This window comes from Branchiostoma floridae, chromosome 2 (genome assembly GCF_000003815.2).
Source record: "Branchiostoma floridae strain S238N-H82 chromosome 2, Bfl_VNyyK, whole genome shotgun sequence".
NCBI lineage: Eukaryota > Metazoa > Chordata > Leptocardii > Amphioxiformes > Branchiostomatidae > Branchiostoma > Branchiostoma floridae.
In genome coordinates, this window is record NC_049980.1 from 256147 (window position 1) to 259524 (window position 3378).

Sequence of the window (3378 nt, forward strand, 5' to 3'; positions counted from 1 at the left end):
ATCCGAAAAAAAAGCATTAAACCATACTGCGAATTGTACAAAGCAGCTACAAAATGAGGAAACATAAACCGTGACTTTGCAGAGGGTGATCGAATCAACATGGCATTATATAGCGCATTTAGATGTAAAGACGAGTTTCAGCAGGAACGCAGTGGCCCATGTTTCGGACATAATACAATGCGGTACCATACAATACAATACAACAGTAACAGTTGGTCTGATATTCAACATGTGACGTTTTCAAAGAAATTTTACACTATCCACAAGCAAGAAGTCTGTCGTTTGTCCAGTTTACATTTAGGAATGTTTTCCTCAAACCTGCTACCTGCATAGGCGCCGCACAAATCTTCACCGCCGGAAGTCGAACAATGTAGGACGATCCGGACATCCTAGACCCGGTGACGTCATAGCCTTTTACGTCCTGTAGGACAGTTTTTACCTGACGTCTTTCACGTTCGTCTTCACCTGTTCCGCCACAACAAGAGTTCCTTAAGACGCATAGGTAAGGGAAGCAGTGTCTGAACCTGTATACGTAACTTAAAGGAAAGGTGTTGTCTTGGTCACATTTTTGCCGTCACCGTCTGACCCACCAGGTAAGACAGTCTTTGTCTATCAACTCCCGCCTTTTGTCGTCCTCCGATCTTCTGATCAAAACGCGTACGAGTACAGTAAATCCTAGGAAAAATAGGGGAAAATTGTGTGGATCGGTGAGGATCCCAATTTGCTTCCAGATCTCCGGTCAAGACAAATTGTGTTTAACGATGTAAAATGAAACAAAATACATTGCTTACTCGACAAATCTAGTATCTATAATCATAGTTACCCAAGAAAATGGATACACATTTTCAAAATCATATCCGGCTGCTTGAGCAACTATTATTTGGAATAATCTTTAACCGGTTAACATAGATATGTCTAGTAAGCAATATGATTTTTGTTAGTATCATGCTCTAAAGTACATATTGTTCTGATGCATTTATGATGAGATATAACATTTTTATCTGGTATCTGATTGATAAAATTCCAAAGAGAATCCAAGCAGTCTCTGATTTAAGCATTGAACATTGATGGAGATTAGACATCCAGACGATGGCTGTGGCTGTGTATTGTGTTGTGAATTACTGTGCTGTGTGAGTTATCCTTTTGACAGTAAGATAAACAAAGTCCGCAGGATACCATTTCACTGGGTGTACATCGTGTTGAACACGTTACGATGGTAACGACTTTAGTGTAAACACTAGTGCTGACCCGAAGGGTGCCTTTTAATGTATTGTTAAAAGGGGATATAGTGGCATAAGTTGTCTTGGTGTAAAAGGCACTGTGTTCATGATTCGGTGTTTGTCAGCGTTAAAGATATCAGTAACCACAGAACACAAATATCTTAAAGTATATTATGGTGGCCTTTTGGATTGAAGATCAAGTCGAAACAATCAACAAATTGCTCTCATTTTGGAACAATTTCTCTCCAGCGCGCTTCACCTCTCCTGTTTCAGCTGAAACCTTCCGCCATGTCGCCGGAGGAGGAGAAAGATTCCCCGGAGAAAGAGTTCGCCGGTAACACGACTTTACATGGACTGAACAGGGTGCTGGATTTGTTTTTAATAACCTTAAGGAAAATGAAAAATGTTGTGTTTCGCAAACTAAGTCCCTGAAAACTATTTTGATTACCGTTTGCAATAGGCTACAAGATGGCTGATTTGGACTAGGTAGGTGAAGCCTTGATTGCCTCGTGTATCTTTGTCCATTACTCTGCTTGATCCATCCGTTGAGGTGAAACACCTACTGACAAAAGTGACATTGAACGTGGCAATTTTTTTACGTGTACACAATGTGTCAGATATTCCATAAATGTTTACATGTGTTTTTAAAATCGTGTGTGTATGTGTGTGTGGGGGGGGGGGGGGGGGGGGGCTAATCGTACCTAGTAAAACAACATTCCTTACAGCTAGAACATTATGCGTTTCACTGATGGGCATAATTGTCGGATTATATGGATAACATTCTCTGGGCGCCCTACAACTAATGGGGGCGTGTAAGAGAGAGAGAGAGAGAGAGAATGGTTTATTCATTTCACAACCAACTTGCGGCTCGAAAGCCGATTTATGAGGCTTGTTTACATTGACTATCGCACCTTATTGCTACTCACAAGACCATATTGTACAATTACATCATAAACAATACAATAAGACGTGTGGCATAAATATCATAATGGATAAGTATTGCATATTCGAGTGCAATGTCTAAAAGGCAAGTTAAAATAGGGTTAAAACTATACATATTAAAAGTCTGATCATGCTAAAACTGGTTGACTTTACTTATATACAACGTTAGCTAAAAACAGATTGTCCTGACTCCTGGTGGAGTATATACATAGAGTCTACAGTTCGTTCAATTATTTGATCATTGCCGGTATAGCGCTGGTTAAGTAGCGATTAGTCCCGGTAGGTTGTTGGTATCGTGCAGAGTTGCGGAGTTGCCTGCCGTGCTGTTGTCCACGGGTAGGGGGCAGCCATGTGGAGAAACGAGGAGACCTTTCAACTCTCATGGCAAAGTCAGTACAGAGTTTCTTTCTCCGTGTTGAAAGGCGCTCAAGGCCGATGTGCTGGAGAGCTGCCGTGTAAGAGACGAACTGACGCCCCATCATCAACCTGCAGGCCCTTCGCTGCACCCGCTCTAAGGCGGCCGACTGTCTCTGTGTGAGTGCTGAAGCCCAGCATGGGGCGGCGTACTCGAGTAATGGTCTTATATAACCGCAGTATATGGTGTTAAGGTCTGCGATCGGCACCCCGGAACGTCGCAACCTGCTGATGACGACCAGCCTTTTGCTGCTTTTTGACACCATGACATCCACCTGGTCATCCCATTTCAGGTTAGAGCGGATGTGGAGTCCAAGCCTGGGTGGTGGTTTTAAGTGTCTGTCCTGCAAGAGTCAGCACTGGAGGTTGTATGGGGGCGCGCACGAAAGAGAAGTGCATGGCCATGCATTTCTTGGGGTTAGTAGCATGTGGTTTTCCGTAGCCCAGTTGTCAAGGTGGTTCAGATCACATTGAAGCGATGACGGAGTAGAGATAAGCCTGATCTCTCCCAGATTGAAGTCATCTACGTATTTCCAGTGTGAGTTCTCGGTGACCTGTCTAATATCAATGATCATCGCCAGAAATACAAGAGGACCCATCAAGGTGCCCTGGGCTATACCGCACGTCAGGCTTTCCCAATGTGACAATGCTCCTTGGTAACGTACACACTGTCGGCGATCTGAGAGAAAACTGCACACCCAAGGGATTACAGATGGTCTTGCTCCGAGGCTTATCAGCTTAGCTATAGCGGTTGTATGGCATACTCTATCAAAAGCCTTTGAGCAATCAGTGGGTACCACTT